At 41.8% G+C, this 18166-nt stretch overlaps 1 protein-coding gene across 43 annotated transcripts in view; it reads right to left on the reverse strand.

Annotated features, from left to right (window-relative positions):
- Positions 1-17395, reverse strand: part of LOC111564112 (protein tyrosine phosphatase receptor type D) — a 364925-nt gene extending 347530 nt beyond the window's left edge. For 21 of the 43 annotated variants that reach the window (XM_055007578.1, XM_035945068.2, XM_055007574.1 and 18 more), the window contains exons 1-3: positions 17255-17394; positions 16964-17078; positions 16777-16812 (exon numbers count right to left, since the gene is read on the reverse strand). The gene's annotated coding sequence lies outside the window, so the exon portion shown is untranslated. Of the gene's footprint in view, positions 1-16776; positions 16813-16963; positions 17079-17254 lie in introns of all 43 variants that reach the window. The other 22 variants (XM_055007560.1, XM_055007567.1, XM_055007566.1 and 19 more) reach the window with 4 other exon arrangements.
- Positions 17396-18166: the final 771 nt, after the last annotated feature.

The raw sequence follows: 18166 nt of genomic DNA on the forward strand, positions 1-18166 counted from the left end.
AAAATATTACAAGATCAAGCCCTGAAGTGAGACTGTTTTTTGTCTTTTTTTAAATATATTTTCTGCTGCACTGATGTTCCAATTGAGCACCTTGATTATTCATGCCTCTACCTAAAAACCTCGGCACTTATCCTCTTATCTAAGCCTCATTTCTAATTTTCAGCCTAATTATCTTTAAATGTCTATTAAATTAATAGACCTGCACAAAATCTTAAATTGAGCTCTGGGAGTTTAAATGAAAGGAACACAGAAAATCAACAGTTTGCTAATGATGTGCAGAACTGGCTGCTATTCTGACAGTTATTTGCCAATGATGCAATCGAATGACCGTTACATTATGAGTACATGTCTCCAAAAAATGCTGCGAATTGCATTCACTTATTAGAAGTCAGCTCTAGATGCCACCAACTTCTTTTTTTTCTTTTTTTTTTTTTTAATCCCAGCTTCTGGCTTTGTTGTTGCTGTTAGCCAGCAGCAGCTGTGAAAAACATCCCAAACTCAGCAGCTTAGCTGCTCCTCCTTCCAGCTGTTTTTCTTCTTTCCCCTCCCAACACTCCTCTAGACCGATCTTCTGTTTTACATGATTGATAATTTAACAGTAAACAACCGGTTATGGGAGCAAACGTGATTCGGCGGAAGAGTCTCAATCGTGGCGTTCTGCGAGTAATCCTCCACAAACAACAGATGCCGTTGGAAATTATTTATAACGTGGAGGTGGGCAGTTAAATGCTATCGAACAAAAGTCAAGTGATATTGGTGGATGCTGGTTGCAAGAGCTCTAAATGAAAGTGGATGTTACACATACAGTCTCAGCAAGCTTGATAATTGTAAATACAGTAACTGGAGTCAATTTCAGAAATCAAACCCATACACCTGCTTGGCTTCAGAGACTTATTTGCTCACACACACACACACACACACACACACACACACACACACACACACACACACACACACACACACACACACACAAGCATAAATATGCATTGTCTTTGCTGGAAAAGTGTGTAATAAAAAAAGTAAAATAAGAAGCTGTACAAATGGCAATGAACCGCAGTCTAAGTGCTGAATCTACAATATAAAAAAGTTAAACACCAAATGAGGTGTTTTCACACTATTTTTTTCACAAAGTTTGTACACAGCTGCACAAAACAAAGGTATTTTAAAGGTGCACAATATTGCATACAGTTGACAGACTTGACTCATAGAATATCACTCTTTAGCTAATATAGACAGCAGCAGGACTATTAAAAATAAAGCCTATTCAATTTGTATCATGGTGACATTAATGCTAATGAGTATATTAGTTTCAGACTGTCACTGGGAATAAGAGACAACATTGATCTCTTGTCATCACGCTCACAATAGATTTTTTCTGTCCCTCTGCATCTATTATCCCCCCTCTTCCTCTTCCAGTTCCTCCAAGAGTTGCTTTCACATTTTAATCTTTAAGAAAAAAGCAAAATGCGCCTTTTCTGCCCAGTCAGTGCTAATCACAGCTGTTTGTGCTGCTTGTTTGCATGTCTTTTTAGTTACTTGCACATTTGTATGTGGCACAACCTTTTGAATTGTTGTTGGGATTCCTATGTAGCTCTTCCAAACTGAGATTTATCTCTAGGAAAAGTTATTTTTTTCTGAACAAACAGGATAAGATCAAATTGAAACTCAAATCCCTGAATAAGACAAGGCAATTTTAGATTTTATTGTATGCACTGTCTCAGCAAGACCTTACAACCTCATGCACCGCCTGGACATTTCTGCAAAACTGCTGATATTAAAACCGAGTTGGACTCATACTCCCAAATGATTAAATGACCTGAAAAATCTATGAGGCGTGGATTACAATGGACCGTGTTCCACTAACAGATAGATTCTTGCTTTGATGTTGCTGTCTTCATTAGTTCCTGTGCTTTAAAGCAGAATTTCAAACATAAATGCAAAAAAATCATTTTTTAAAGGATGTCTTAAGTTGTTGATCCATGCACACAAGCATTCATTAGGGATTTTTTTTGGTGTTTTTTGTGCCTTAGCAACCAATTTTAGCACCTCTTAATTTCTCACTCGAAATTTCCTGCCATTCAAAATTATAATTAGTTGGAGGCCATTCAAGAATTGAGCAAAAATAAAACTGATTGCCACTGATTGAGCTTTAATTTTTTAAAGATGATCTCTCAGTGCAGGAACACTCCTGCCCCCTATTACCTCTCTAGCTCACACTCAGTGTATTTCCCTCTGAATAATCGTTTTATGAACATCGCCATCAGCGCAGCTTTCCACTTAGCCCAGTCCTTGATTACAGAGTCTATTTGATAGACTGTAGAGGACAGTGAGAGTTTTGGCCTTACCCAGGGGACACACTTGGCCCTTCCAGTAAAAAGAGGCCACTAATGGAAGCGGAGGCCCTCGTCTCCACTCCACAATTTTATGCAGGCAATCCAGGCATTTATGGTAATCATAAAGCAGGCCAAATGGATGGCAGGGTCAGCTCTGAGCGCAGAAAAAAAAGAGAGAGAACACAGTGACGCAGTCTTGTTGACAGCTGCAAGTGCTGCCACCTCCCTGTAAATTCAGCCACAGCAGGTGTCTGAGTGAATATCTTGCCCCAAAAAATGGAACCCTTCTGCCTCCTTGTCTTGTTAAATCAGTCTTTGTTGCTCTCTCTAAGTGTCTATGAACCTCTGGGGGCAGTTTATAAAATATTCATCTGCTCAGTGGGCTGCAGATTGGATGTTTTTTCCCCTTCTTATTGCATGACACCATCCGTCATGTGTTTGAGCCTCAGATGGAGCAGAGGTGGAGCAAGAGGAAAGTGTCGCCCGTGAATCACATCTACACCTTATTAATATGCAAGTTTAAATGCAGATGCTAGTGTTTCTCTGTGGAGATTCTCCGCCATGATGGTGGCACAGCCCGGAGCCGAATGCTAATTAACTTTCTCATCTTCGCTTGGCTTGGAAACCGTAATCGCTGGTAGCGCACGTCGGCCTGCCAAGAACCGCGAGAAGCTACAAGCAGTTGTCCTCGCTGTGCCATCACGGGTGAAAGAGGTAAACAGGAATAATCCCCCCCTCAAAAAATAAAGAAAATTATTGCATAAATGTAAGCGTTGTTTGATAGACACAGCCGAGGGTGTAGATTTTCCAGTCTGTGTGGCTGTTTTTGAAATTACCACTACTGCGTACAGATGCTTGGAATGCACACGACACATTAACTTCTCTCAATGTGACTGTCAAAAAAAAAAAAAAGAAGAGGAGTAAATGCTTTCAGCGTGTGGGAGAAAATGTGCAACCCTTAATGAGTCATTTAAGAACATAATTTTCAATTACAAGGAGGGGAAAAAAAATCACTTTAGGTCGGGATTAGATAAAAGACTGCAGTGATGATTTTGCAGTGCAGGGAGCATTAAGAGAAATTACACTGTGATACAGTAATCTGATGCAATGCAATAGAAAAACTGAAAGGGAGGACAGAGACCAGCCACAGTCTAGACGTCCCTGAGGGTAGTCTGTTTGATTGGTAGACGAGGAACTTCCTTTGGGTCTTACATTATGGCCTCCTATCCTTTCAGTCAGAGTGAGCAGACAAGGTTACTAAAAGTGTTTGTGGACAGTTTGAGGTTAAACAGGGGTTGATAAATTTATCATTAGTGCATTCAGAAGCTGCTGGAAGATATAGACCAAAACCAGGAGCAAAAAAAAAAAAAAACTACTAGAAGGTGAGCAGAAGAAATCTGCAGAGGGCATATTAAGCAAAATGGAAATGACTTTCCAGCCGATCCCCACCAACTGTACTATTTTACTCAATCAGAGCTGCAGACCTCTTGGAGATGAATAGGATTATGAGAGCACGGCTTCATTTTGCCATGCACAACAGACTGACAAGGGCAATAATGATGTGGTTTGTTACAGCACGCTCTTATCAGCAGAATTTTATCATAGTCCACTGGAATTACATTCAGAGACCAATTCAAATATACTGTTAGACAATGTAATCCATATCCATAGCCTCACAAATCCCTCAGTGCATTAATTCATCCCATACAGTCCACAAGATTAATAGTAGGCCGGGGCAAGATGTGATAAAGCTAGCAGAATACATTGTCCCACTGGCCACCAGCACAGAGGCTAATTTGTATGGTTCTCAATAGGAGCGCACAGTGGTCATTGTTAAGGCTGCTCAGATTTCATAGGCGCTGGTGCTATGATTAGCTTGAGGAGCAAGTGTGCTCGTTGGCATAAAGGAGGTTAGGGCATTAAGTCATGCAGGCACTTGAGGAGGACAGGCTGAGGGATGGAGCTGAGAGCACCAGAGGCAAATCTTTGGGAAGCACAGGGTGAAATACACCTAGGGGTAGGCAGTTGAAAAAAGTTTGGAAGAGGAATGACTGGCATGATTAGCAAGTTGTTGGATTTTTTTAAAAGTGCACCTTTGCAAGGCACTGGACCAAGTGAAAAAGTACCACTCTGTATGTGTACCGGCCATATGCATAGCAAAAAAATGTGAAAGCTCAAAATGCAACCCATCCAACAGCCTAGTCTTTGTTTTTCCTGAGTGCAAAGAAATGCACTGTTTTTCTTATGCATGTCTTCTTGCCCAAACTAGACGACTGTGATCTTTGTGAAAGCAAATCAAGCTATCGCACTGTTTTGAAAGAGAATAAACACAAGGAAGCATTTGGTATTTGATTCATAGATGGATAAAAACATGGATAAATCTAAAACATGCTTTGTTTGTGAAATTTGCGTGCATTTTGTGGTAATTTGAGTGCTTTAGAAGTTGATTCTAATTTCTAAGGTCTTGAACTTTTACCTTGTTCTATACATTTAGACATTTAACATCCCAGCATCACCAGTACTTTTATCATTATTATAAAAAGCTTTAATTCTGGCATATACTTAGAAATACCACCTATGTCTGTATAGCATTCATATAAAAATACAGCCAGTGGCCAGTTAGCTCAGCTTAGCATAATAAATGAGAAAGGTGGGACACAAATTCTGCCCACTAGCACCTATAAAGCTCACTAATCACCGTGAGCTCAGAGTTTCCACTGCTTCCCTGAACTCCGGCCAACAAATAGTCTCACACAAAATCCCCTTTAAAAACAAAACTTGTTCTTTCTACACTTCCTGTGGATGAAATACACAAGACACAACAGGCTGTTGCTGAACTTTTAGAGGTGCTTCTAGTCAGATTTAGCTGCTTTAAGACAGAGCCAGACTAAATGTTTGCCTCTGGCTGCTGGCTGTAGCTTCATCTTTACCGTACGGACACAAGAGTGATTGTAGAGATCTAACTCTTGGCAAGAATGAGTCTATTTCAATTTTTTATTTTTTAATTTCCGGCATCATATGTCGGCTTCTTAGCCTAGTGCATCTATTTCATAAGTTTGTGTAGAAACTATAGCCCTAAAGTTTCTGCCTGATCTTGTACAAGGGGTTACGTCCACCAGCGCGACTACCAGATGTATACACCCCCACATCACACTGACTGGAAACAGTGCGGTTCAGCAACTCTCACTAAGAGTGTTCATCACAGAAAAGTCGAAGCCATTCAAAGTTTACAAGGATTCTGATAAATGACATGACTTATAAAGTAAATTAGTGTGCATTTGTGTCCAGCTGTGCATTTGGACATATGTTCCTCTAGGTCATATCGGACTCCTCGAGTGTTTAACCCCCCATCATTTCCCACCCTAATGAACTCCCTTGAGATAGAACATCTATTTTACATACACACAAACTCTGACAGTTTCATAACACTCACTGCTCACTCACACATTTTTCAGCCATATCTGCTGATTTGCTGCAATAATGAAGTTAGGATTGGAGGACGCTCCTGAAGCACAGTTGTTAAATCACTTTTTATCACTGAGGTATATGATACATGCTGCACAGTGTATTCAAGTAGGAAATGAAACTGTTCTGTACATGCATGGCCACGTAAGTGATTTAGTTGTCATGATATGTTGTAGTGCTAAAGCAAGAAAAGATAGGACATTATTACAGGGAGCTGCAGTAGCAATATAGTGGAAAAGCTGCTATATGTGTTTATATGTATCATTTTCTGAAGCCCTTTGAGGTTCACTGCCAAGAGTATTTTTTTTTGTCAAATGCAATGTATGTTTGCATTAAATACAAAATGAGCTTTATGAAACAAGTCAAAAATAAGTCTGAAATATAATTTACAAAGCATGAAATCGCATTTGTATGTAGGTTTTTCAGGCAGCCACTCTCAGCACTAAGATAAACAGAAAGTGTCCCCTTAAGGAAAAGTAGAAGATGAAATGTTTGTGAGGTAGTTCAAAGCCAAGAAAACAATCCTGCATTCAGATCACGCTACATAGTAGAGAGGAAAAATGCATTCAAGTCGGAGGAGAAAAGAAAGAAAAAAGATCTGCTGTAAAGTCATAAAATACAATTCATCTTGTCGCGGTCCCTGCGAGGAGCGTGTAATCACAATGACACACTGGTGTAATCCATTTAAAACACTTTGGCTCAGGCCTAGGCTGCTTTGACTTCCTCTGCAGGCTTGTGCCATCATCTTCATTTCAGATACGTTTCACTGACTGCCTGTTATTAGTGAAAATGTGTAAGCCGCCTTGTCGTCCACCTGCTCGGGCTGCCAGGCGAGCATCTTGTCCTGGATGCATTACATGACTGGCAAGAGCATGGAAAAAGAAAAAAAAAAACAGCAAAAGATAATAACCCACTTGTCTCAGGCAGAGGTGAAGTGCAAGCCTATTCGCTTGTCCGCAGACATGTAATCTGTCTCGAGAGGTGCTCTCTCTTCTGGCGCCTCTGCGCTTCGACTTCTGGGACAGGGTAGACCCACCCAACCTGACTAGGCAATGAGCTTAGAGTAATGGTGTCACTGGAGCGCTGAATCTCATTGAGAGTTGCTTGAGCAAACATTATCGCACACTGAACCATTGCAACGGGTGTCTGGAGGAGGGGAGGCTCCGGTGAGTTATTACACACCGAGTTTTAATCTTACATGAGGAAACACACTGTTGCCATTTAATGCAGGAAGACCAGAGGGCAACCTGGGTCCATTCTGCATGTGCTTCCCTGTGCAAGATCACGGCTAATTGAACTAATTACGCACTCAAACGGACCAAATTAAACATCTTGCTGGCATTAAACTGCAGATGATTTATCCTCACCTATAAACTTTGCCCAGGAACACTACCCACCGCTAGTGTGTTTATGCATCATTGGTTTAATTATGACTATTTGTTAATGGGCATCCTGAGTGGTCTGGAGCATTGGTTTAAAACATATTCGAGGTCATGAGGTATGAGAGGAATGATAAATAGTGGTTTCACTACAGCAATGTTTCTCATGAACAACCTTTAATTAATGGACCTCCTTAAAGACCACTGATCTGACTGAAGCTTCAACTAGACGTTATTTTCATTATTAAATGTTCAGACGATTGATTAATCGCTAGTAGTGCAAAAGTCTCACACACAGTGTGCTAGTTACCACATCAATTTTGATTTGCAAATGAATTCGAATCAAATGAGGGAAGCCGTGTATGAAGAGATGTGCAGCCACTGGATAATCTTTACACCTTTCAGACCGCAGAGGTAACAGTGTTGGACAGTTATGACCACCGAAGAGCTAAAACTTCTCAACTTATATTGTTTTTGGAGCAGCCTAGTAGGAACATGCCGGTCAGGTTGGTGCCAGATCTTCTCAAATAATCGCACTTATCTCGCAAGCAATAATGTAAACTTTTTTCCCTCTCACTTCGCTTTCCCCAAGTCAACAGTTCAATCTCACCTTCCTCGCCCACTTCTCTCCGAGCAGCAGATGCTATAATTTTTCACTTCTCGTCCTCCTTCACCCACCTTCATTCTTAAAGCCACTAGATGGATCAGCTCTCCCTCAATCCATGCTTCCTCTGCGCCTCCTCAGACGGGGAGATTGATTTGTCTACAGGACGCCTCTGACCTTTGATATGATCTGATAAGGGACGCATGGCCCTAACCGAATTAGACAATCAAAGGGGAGGCACATTAGGAACGAGATGAGGGTGCTTCCCTTCCTCTCATAGCATACCTTTGCTTTTTTTTTCTTTCTATGATGGATAAATGCTCTGTCCATCTCCTGCCAGCCCCTATCAGACACCCAGGGGAAAATAAAAGATGTGTTTTCAAATTGCACTTTGCCTAAAGGCTCTTTGGGCCAAATTTAATTTTCACCTTACATCGATTTTCCCCTTACTCCCAACTCAATGGATCCTAATGCTATCTTATGGTGTATTTCTGTGCTATGCAGGAACAAAGGGAGACCTTGCTCTGGATTGCTGCATGTCAGGAGACGCTGCATCCAATATGTCTTCCTTGTAGCGTCTGGGGATTGTAAAGATTGAGAAAATGCCCTTTCCTTTGTGTCAGTTTTTATGTCTCTGTGTGTGTGTGGCTTCTCTCTCATCTGAGACTTTCAGAAAATCAACTTTCAACAGCATGTATTGACTTGACATGACTTGATTCTCCAGTTTGGCTTTATAGTTAATACACTGTATTTGTAACCAGCAGTGATATGTATTTATATAAGCGTCATCCACTTTTCTTCAGTGCAGATGTAACTGATTAAAGCAGCAAACCTGGAGTCCTTTTGTTGTGAATTTTAGACTGCACAGTGTGCCAGACATTTACTAAAAATACACCTGGCACCAAGGGATTGTGGGCTTCATCTTATCAGAAGCTGGTTGCAATCATGTTGCAGTGAGTCTAAGCCAGAGTGGGACTGGCACCTTTAGGTGGTCCAGGTTAAAAATCAAAAAGCTCTGCCACCTCTAATCACTATTCAGCAGGTCTGTCTGCCTGATTGCAATTATAGTCCTTGTTTTGTTTTTTTTGCACACTTGGTTTCCGAAAGAATACCTGCAGAATTACACTGAGTAGAAATATTAAGAGTGCATCTGAATCTATTCATAACGCTTTAATAATTAATGATAGATCATGAAATTCCTCAACAACGTGCAGTGCTGCTATGATATGAAATCACACCATGATGTAAAAGCAGAAAATACACATGAAAACACATAAATTATATCATCCAAAAAGACAACAGCTCAGCCTCAACCAGTGTTGACATTTTAAAACCACCTGGGTGTTAGAGCTGAGTGAATCTCCGTGGCGGCCCACCTCAAAATAATTTTTTTTTAAAAAAGTTGACAAGCCAGACAGACGATGGGATAAGTTTTGACAGATCCCAGCCTTCTTTCATTGGAACGTATAAAGCGGAAAACAAAGGGGGGAAGAGGAGGATAAGGGAAGGCGGTGGCTTCAAAGTGGGAGCCACAGAGCAAACAAATGGTGTGAAAACACACATCAACTTGTGTGGATTCACAGGGGACCCACTATCACAAGCCACGACACATACCCATGCTTGTGCTTGAACAGAGGGATGGTGTTTGTGAGTGGGGGTAGCATGAAGAGATGCAAACCCTCCCTTCTGGCAAGCCGGCACTCCTTGCTACCATTTGTTTGTCATCTTAAACTGGCAGAGAGCTCAGGAAGCCAGGGTCTTACGTAAACCCTACCCAGTATGGCTCTGTGCTGGGGAACTGATCCCTCCCAAAACCCTCATTGTTATTCTCTCATGATGCCGAGGGATCTGCCGAGCACCCACAGCCAAACCTACAGCAGGGCTGAGTGGGAGGCGGGGGTGCTGTGTTTACACGTGTGCTCTGTCAGGGGACTGAACTGTACACACCGGATTATCGACGGAACGCAACTTTCAAAGCCTGTGCTGCTGAAATGTCCATTATTTTATCAGCACATAATCATCCTTTACTTAAACTCTGTGCTGTCATGGTTTGGTCCCTGCCTGTCCATTTCATCCATTGCAGATTTATTCATACATAGCTCCACAGAACAAAAAAAAAAAAAGGATTCTTGTTCATTAATCCTTCCAGGTCTGTTACATTGCCGACTTTATGCGATCATAATCATTTACTCCACGAGACAGGTCTTCTTTGTCAAATTGGATTTCCACTCTGTAGAAAAACTCCCCTATCACCAAGTGTGGGATATTCATCAAGGGAAAGGAGGAAAAAGATTTCAAAATGTACAATATAATAGACTCTAGCACACTTCCAGGGGTGTCCACATTCCACTATGTGTAGAGATTACACTGTGCAGCCTCAGAGCTGCTGAGTCTGCCAGGGATTTGATTTAAATGTCCAAGGTAGTGCTTGATCAAAAAGTGTCCTCTTTCAGTCTGATCAAAGACAATAAGGCCTCTGGGTCCTGTGAAATCCATGCTATGCACTCTCAACCTCCGTATTTACAGTACAGGGCTCGGCTCCATTCAATAAAGCGCGCTTAAAAGCATTAATCGCCTTATCTGGCTCAATCATCTCCACCGGTTGAGCAAAATTATTTTCTCATGATCTTTGGGAAACACATGTATAGATTTTAAACATCTATATAGTCAGAAGTGGAAATCACAGGATCTCTATATTTACTGTAGCACTGCATATACTTTTACATTACACTGAGGCTGTGCTTTAGCTGGCTGTAAAATACTATTAATAAATGATATGCTGTGGATACAAGCCTCACTGATCCGACCAAAATAGAAGCACTGTTTCATATTCGATATGAAGATTTTTAATCTTAAGGGACCTTCGACTGTTTTTCTCCATGAAACCAAATAAAGACTTTTCTCAAACTAAACCTTGTTTGAACATGAGCTTTAAAGCTGTATTATATTCTAACAGTCAAACTTATTTGCTCTTTTCATTTCAGCACAACAACGCAGTGGTGCCCATCATGGTGTTGAAAAGAAATGCTGTTCACAGTGACCTCCAAGTGACTGCTGGAATGAGTTTAAGGTATGAATACAAAAATCTAATAGTTCGAATCTTAGGCTGCTGGGATATTTCTACTTTTGCAGGTAGAACTAAAGTCATCAAAATATTCTCTTTATGGAGCATCTTTGCCAATCGTTCTTCTTTTTCTCATTACTGACCTGAAAGGATAGTAAGAGAAAAGACTCTGTGTTTAAAAAAAAGAGATGGGAAAGTGTCTGGAATTATAAGCATGCCTGGGATGAACACAGAGAAAATGAATGTTATCTTGAGGTCAGAGGCGGCTGATCTGACAAAGAATACAACAAACTGCCACTCGAGTTCACTTTCCTCTTCTTCTACTTTCTTTTTTTGTTTTTTTCCAAATGCTTTGATTCGCTCAACCCTTTCCCATGGTGGAAGTCCCTTGGATAGCAACCGAGTAGGTCTAATTGATTTCTCTTGTTCATGTCTGTTAGAGGCAGCAGCATCGAGCTGAGCAGAGTACCCTGGCTCCAGCTTGCCTGCATTATTCCTTTCTCTTTTCTTCTTTGCCTCCGCATCCCAGTAGACTATAATGCCAATACGGAACATACCAGTGCCCTCGGAAATCTCACAAGGTGCCGGATAGTTGAGGAATGGCAAAGCAACTGCATGTATGGAGATAAAATATCTACACCGTGGTGCTGTACACGTGGCTTACAAAAAGGTCAGGTTGTAAGATTACACTGGCATTTGCTCTTTTGAAATCACACCGAGTCATTATTTAAGATAGCACCTATCAAAAGGAAGATATGCTTACATGCAAAGGAATGTAGATGATATCACAGATGCCTATAGAGCCACCCCGATGTGTGTAAACACTGCAGGAGCCCTATAGTTAATGAATATTTATGTTTCAGTTGTGTGTCATATAAGTTTTAATTCATATTGAGCTAATAGCCGTAGCTGTTGTTGCAGTGGGTTCTGTTGTATCGTACAGATGTTCATGATATTGCGTTCAGCCTGGTGTACACAGTTATTAGTTTAGGCAGGGGTTCTGACTCAGAGCAGCACATCTATAACATTCTCCTCCTGTCTTCGTCTTTTGTCAGTATCCATCAGTTTTGTGAGTTCCTGTCATGCTAGGGCAGAGAGAAAGCAGCATTTTTTTTTTTCGGCTGCACAGCACAGAAACAAATTGTCTTTAGGCAGCAGATATACAGCCAACGGTGGAGTAAAAGAAGGGGAAACATCCACCACGGCTTTTCTGATGCATTTCGAATCATGCATGGCTGGGCCTGGGTTAGAAGTACAGCTGGAGAAAATTAGGTAACAGCCAATGAAAGAGTACTGAACAGCACTTTGTTGCTAGTTCAAGGTTAAGACAGCCAAGGACAAATCAAAGCCCAGCTCTGATACACTGAACAATATCTCCCTGACAGAACTTCTTCTTCATCGCTGCTTAAGTACGGCAACCTCAGCAAACTGCTTCTGCATAGTAGACAAATGCTGTGTAATTCATTCAAATGCCAAACTATTTACACATAACAAGACTGCATTTGTATACGTCAGAAATGCTACATGTGCCCTGCAGGATTGCTTCAAACTGGCACCAGTATAAACCACTAACACACACACACACGGCTTAGTTTCTTTAACTGCATCGCCAGTGATGCAAGAAAATACAGGCAACCTTGTTGGGTTCACAAGGAAGGAAATATGCTCCAGATCAAATGATGGTATTGAACTGACATCATGTTTGCTGCCAGACATTCACGGTGCAGAAATACAGCTGTTGAGGTCGACCTGCTCCTTAGATGCACAGTGCATTATCAAGAGAGTAATTGTGTCTGTAATTCTTGCAATTTATGCTATCTTCTCTAACCATCCTGATATGCAAATGTGTTTTTAAAGTAGCAAACCAGTAGTATAAGCTAGCAATGGTTTGGGTGCAGACAAAAAAAATATCAGAAATTAGCTCAGATGTTTGAGTGCAGCCCTACTTGTTCTGTCACAGTACATTCAACAGCTCATGGTTGCTCATGTGAACTGATAGCATGCTAAAGCTAGATTTTGCTAACAACCCGAGTCATTTCTGACAGTTTTTTCCTGTTACGCTGTGTTTTTGCATTCAGATAAAGGGTCAAAGTTCAGAGAAGGTTACTTTATATAGCCTCGTGTCTGATTGCGAATAAAATCAAATTTTAAAAAGACTCGTTTCCTGCACAGCCAAGGTGTGAACAGGTCAAGGAGGGCCTTTGAAAACTTCACCGTCTCTCTGTGGTAACCACAGATGTCATCTTGGCAAGAATAAAAGCAAACATTTATTCCCTTTCCAGACCCTGCAAACTAATTTAACCGGCTAATTAAACTTTTTTCTGTTGACCTATTACCACTTCCCATACATTTATCAAGGCTTACTTTTGATTCAACTCTCACCCTGAGAAGGGAAATATTGATTGAGCACAGGCCAGACCTGACATGCTGATACCAAACCATGGAGTGACAAAAAAATTAATTTTCAGCTGTGTTTGCATTCTCAGTATATCTGGATAATCTGTCATTTTCCGTTATGATCCCTTGATACTAACTTCACTATCAACGCTGGACTTTTTAATTAAAATGTGACCAGAGTTTTTTTTTTCTTTCAAAAATAGGAGTAATAAACATCTCTTAATTGGATAACATGAGCAGTCTGCAATGGTTCACCTTCCCACTCTATCACATACATCAGCCTTAATAGCACTGATGTCTCCTGCAGAAGGCAAAAGTTGTTGTTTAACAACTTAATGAGTGTCTGATTTATGACTGGAGCCATGCGGCTGATAAATAAACAGCACAGGTGAGAGGATTCCATCTCACAGAGCATTTCTAATCAACAGCTAAGAAACAAAAAAACAAGACGTTATATTTAAGGTTGTGTGCATGTGAATAAATATGTGCGCGGTTGCTGATTAGCATTCGTGGCTCGCTGTGTACAGCGTGTGCATGAAATGGCTGATTAGTTGCATCTATCAAATTCAAAATCCACCATTTCATTTCTGTACTGAAGCGTCATCAAGGAAGCACAAAAGGACAGTTGTCATCAGATGAATGCTCCTCTATGATGCAGGTTCTGATTTGCAGAGACACATCTTATTTTGTATGTTGCACCACTATGTTAGACTGAGATGTATCTGGTACCATGCAACTGAGGGAGTTGTTAAATTTAGCTGCATCAGAACATCCAGTTTCAAGAGAGAGAGAGAGAGAGACAGGCAGGGTCCACGAAGGGACAGTGACACCCTTATGAGTGAGCATCTCACTCTGCGAGAGATGAGAAACTTTGGCAGCTAATGCATCAGCTAGCACAAAATGAAGCCCGCCTCATCCAAGAGCATTAAGATGTGGATAAATAAATAAAACATTGCCACCATGGGAGGAGAGGCAATGTGACAGCGGGATATTTTATTTTATTTTTTTCTTCTTCTTTTTTTCTCCCTCCTTTCATGTTGGCAAGCACAGACATTTTATTTTGGGATGAATCAAAATTTCCTGAAAACGCCTGCGCCAGGTGTATCTAATTATCTGACAGCGCATCCTCATTATAAAGCGGCCCCTGGGAGTCGGATAGTCAGCTTTGCCGAGCCTTGGACCGCAATCAAGGTGTTCCTCACAGTATAAACACACGGATGATATAGCCACTGCTTTTCCATAGATGTACAGGTTTTTTGATTTTTTTGCAGGGTATTGGGCAATATTTGCTCTCTTCTAGCACTGTGTATTCCTGTTTTTCTTTAGAAAACAATATATTTGAGCAAAATCTGTTAGTTTCAACACTGTGGCAAACATTTACAGTAATATACTCAGACAGAGAGAGATGTGCAATATAGAAGGGGGAAAAAACGAGCTATAAATTTATTAGCAGTTGTTATGACAGCCCCTTGCCATCTCCGCCATGCCCCGATTATGTCACCTAGATGAAGTTTATAAACCGTAATTACAGCTTACTCCTGATTCTCTCCAGGGAGGTGCAGCAGGCAGGAGGAAAGTGAGTGTGTTGTCAACACGGTCACGGTAGAGCAACCTATGTTAACAAATAATTAATGAGAAAGAGAGCTAAAAGAAAAAGAAGAGATTTGCAGAAACGCAGCTCTCCAAGTGCCATGCTGGCTTGTGGCTCTCGGGTCACCGTGGTAGGAGCTTGTGCAGCTGTGAGCGAGCAGAACCTGTCCTGTCTGCTTACTGCCTCGGAGCCGAAGCTCAAATCCCATCCAGCAGCGATTGATGTGGGCTTTGGCGAGCAGTTTTGGGAGTATCACTCAAAGGGAAAGACGATGGGAAATTGCAGAATGTTGCCAGTTTATGAAATAGGGAGCGCTGCTGGGGAGGGAGGGCAGGGGGGACAGTCTTACCTGGGACTAATCCTTGAAAGCTTTTGCAGCAAATTCGCTGCCCTATAGCAAATGATTCAAATCCCGCTTTTGTGCTCAGAATTGTGTTTGACACGCAGGGATATCTGACCTGAGCGACTGCACGTTTCATCACGTTGCAATTTATTGGGGGTGAGCAGTGCTTCTTTAAAGGAGGGGGTGTGTACTCCTGATGGCGTTCTGGTTGGATTAGCTTACTTATTTAATAACACAGAGGACTTTATGACGTGTGCATATATTAGTCAGTGCTTTTATATTTTAAGCAATAAAAGGCATAGACAGACAGACAAAATCATGCAGGATAAGCTCATCATCAGCAACCCTCAACCCCCCAGAGTGACGTTAATATTAAGACGAGATCTGCATATCTGAAAACTTGACAAAGTGTGTTTTTTCGAGTCTTATGTTCAAGTGCCCTCATGTCACCGACTCCTGCCCTGCATGTTTGCCCATTTAGTTCTTTTTGAAATGCAACAGTAACCTATCTCTTGCACCGGCTCATGACTGGCAGACCGTAATGCTATTACCTCTCCTCAATGGTCATGCTCACTTAGCCCTCTGTCACTCCACACCAGCCGGAGAAGACACATCTCTCCGGCTGTGCAAGCTGTCCTTGCCCTCATTTGCTTCTCCTCGGCTTGGTTTTGCTACAAAACACTCCGGCACCACAAACTTTTCAGTTCATTATCCTCCCTTTCCGAGGCTCTCCACTTTTTTTTGTTCACCCTCTCAGGCTGCAAAAGGATGACCGCAAATCACTGGTAATTGGCTATATATATGAATCACTTGTCAGCAGCTCTCTGCCAAATACTCTTAAACACAGAGGGAGAGGTTGTATAAATTATGGGAAATCCAAATATAGCAGGCAGTGATGGAGGGAGGGGTAAACATGGGCATGTGCTTACACACTACTGCGCATGAGCCACTGTCAATCACCAGTCAAATCTGGCATCAAAGCCTGTCAGATAACAGCAGCAAAAGGAGGGAAAAAAATGGGTAAACTGGGTGAGTCACAGCCCACCCACCGACTGCATCACCTGAGTCAGAAGCCCTTGGGCACGCAAGAACGCACGCACACTCGCAGGCATCCAAAGAAGCATGCAAACCCGCCTCAGAAGCAAACATTTAACTTTTTTCCCACCAACGTCCCGCAACTGACACACACAAAAATCCCCACGAGTGTTCGCGCGCGTCCGGCGCGTCCTCAGCGTGCGAGAGAGAGGCGCAGAGCAGCGTTCCGGGGGCAAAGATGGCTCTGCTTTTTCTTTTTTTGTTTTGTTTTTTACGAGCCCAGTATGTTGTTATAAGTGGTGACGATAAGAAGAAAATCTGTAAATATCTCGCCACCATCTGGAGTGTAACAGCGAGCAGCAGACCGGTGCACGCTGGTGCGCTACATTATCCATAACGCCGCTCCAGGATATGCAAAAATATGCACCCCGGGCTCCTACTCACATCGCGGCACGACACAGAACTTGGAGCAAAATTGACACTTAATTCCACACATGGATACAAACAGGACGCTTTCAACTGCAATTCGCCAGAATTAGAAGAGGGGGAAAAAAGTACTACTTACTATATACCCAGGCGGTAGAATGCAAAGCCCCGGTAACTGTAGATGAAATAGAAGAATGGGAAATAAAATGAAGGATGCGTTTGTTTATTTTTAATCATAAAAATAAACTCGGTCAGTGTGGTGCATGCATCCCAAATCACTGCGCATTGTTTTTTTGGAAATTAGATCAAAATATCCGCTCACTTACCGGAGCTATCCGAATAAATTCCTTAGGAAATTCCAGAGGAGTCCCTTCTTTCTTCTCTCAAAGTCAGAAAACAGCAATGCTTGTTCTTATTCCAAAAACAGGCCCCTGGTTTGAACTGAAAGAGAGAAGAGACCGAAAAGAGCCACAACAAAATTCCATTAGAACCGGGATTCCCCCCACCAGCACCCAAAAAAAGTGTTGAAATAACATCTGTGAAGAGCAGCAAACAAAAAAAGAGGGGAGAAAAAGGTAGGCAAGTCGTAATAAATTGACGGAATGGACAGATGGTACCTGCTCTCTTTATCACTGTCGACAAAGACAATGAGAGCGGCAATAAGACGGGCACGAAACTGAGAGAGCTGAGCTTTTCTTAAACACAGCTCCAACGTGCTGTCAGATTCCAACGGCGCGCACAGACACACACACTTTACGCACGCACGCTGCTCCAGGCGACGGCTGGAGAGAGAGGGAGGGAGGGAGGAGGGGAGGCAGAGAGGAGACTTGGGATGCTGCGCTCAGAGCTGCACTTCCCAGTCTGGCCGCTTGATGGCCAACAAGAGGAGCAGCTGATGTTTCCCCAAAACGCCACATTTAACAGCCACATTATCCTCCAATAAGATGCAGGAGCCTAAATGACATTATCATTTAGAAACAACCTCAATATTAGTGTTAAAGCACCATCTGAGCCTCCGCTGCAGCTGCTGCCATTATCTTTATTTATTATTGGCTGCACCTGGCATATTGTGCATTGGCAGCTCTAAATTGCAGCTCAGTTATAGCCCAAAGCCTTTACTGCTAACTAATTAGACTACATTTACTTGAGGAGTGAGCTCAGTTAGGCAAGTCAGCCTCAAATCTAATGCTGGTGCTTGTGCATGGAGCAAAACTGTAAAGGCAGCAGGCAAATGGTCAAGATCTCATTTGTATTATGTTGACTAACATTCTGCAAATTATGCATGAAAAGCTCCTGAGCTGTTCAGCTGGTGACAGATTCTCAGCCTTTGAGTGATTCCGCACTTTGTCACCTCAGATAGCATGGCCAATATACTGCAAATTTACAGTAAAAGTCTGGCAGCAAATGTGATAAAACAATACATTGAAAATAGAGAAATGCATTTTAAAAAAAACTATAAAAACTGAAATAAACAACAGGTGTTTGTAATCTAATACTATTTTTTCTAGTTTTGAATGCAGTAAAACAGT

The sequence above is a fragment of the Amphiprion ocellaris genome, chromosome 23 (genome assembly GCF_022539595.1).
Source record: "Amphiprion ocellaris isolate individual 3 ecotype Okinawa chromosome 23, ASM2253959v1, whole genome shotgun sequence".
Taxonomy (NCBI): Eukaryota; Metazoa; Chordata; class Actinopteri; family Pomacentridae; genus Amphiprion; species Amphiprion ocellaris.